Source organism: Frankliniella occidentalis, unplaced genomic scaffold (assembly GCF_000697945.3).
Source record: "Frankliniella occidentalis isolate FOCC.00 unplaced genomic scaffold, Focc_3.1 Scaffold3, whole genome shotgun sequence".
NCBI lineage: Eukaryota > Metazoa > Arthropoda > Insecta > Thysanoptera > Thripidae > Frankliniella > Frankliniella occidentalis.
The window spans coordinates 3,200,837-3,201,714 of NW_026267133.1; positions in this window are offsets into that span (position 1 = coordinate 3,200,837).

An 878-nucleotide genomic window follows, 5' to 3' on the forward strand; every position below is an offset into this window, starting at 1 on the left:
CCATAATATCGGCTCGTTGTGTGGACAAACTTTACGCGACGAGGAGGAGTGGGGGCGCCAGGTGCTGCGTGTCAGTGTCTATCTGCCCCGGGGGATCAGGCAGCTGGGAGGAGCTCGGACAAATGAGCGAAGATATGCCATCTCGGCGGGGTGTGCGACTAGACAGACAGGCAGACAGATAGACAGACAGGCAGGCAAGCAGGCAGGTAGACAGACAGACAGACAGAACACTTTGACGTCTCCATTCCGAGTCCTTCATGAGGGACGTCATATTATCGCGCCCTTTTTAGCAGCAGCAGACTGCGTCGAGCCTCCAGCAGGCGACGGCGGTTTCTTTTCAAAAGATAATCACACAGAATCTGTGAGTCTGCTGCAGCGGCTGCAGTTTTGCTTAATTAATACCTCAGAGTACCAGCTCCAAGGGCTCCAGGGGTTCCAGGGGGGTTCTGCAGCCCTCCTGCCCCTGGCCCACAACTTCTGCTCTAATATAATCTCTCCTGTGATGTTTTTTCATAATCATCATCGTTATCATATGTTTGTAAGATTTCTTATGTACTCCCCTACTGTTACACTACCACTACCAGCACCATCATTTTTGTATTACTCGATTACTCAATTTGATAAATTCATCTTTTGATGCGTATACCGCAGTGTGAACAGTGAACAGTCATATAAAGAAGCGCACACAGTTCTTAAGCACGTTTTTTTAAAAGTAGGACAGTCTTCCAGTTTAGTTCTCAGTGCAGCCTTGTCGATATTATTTTTCTAACGAGCGGACCGAAGGCAGACCCGCGGGGGAAGAGTAAGGGAGATGGAAGGGAGAGAGGGAGGGAGAGAGAGAGAGAGAGAGAGAGAGAGAGAGAGAGAGAGAGAGAGAG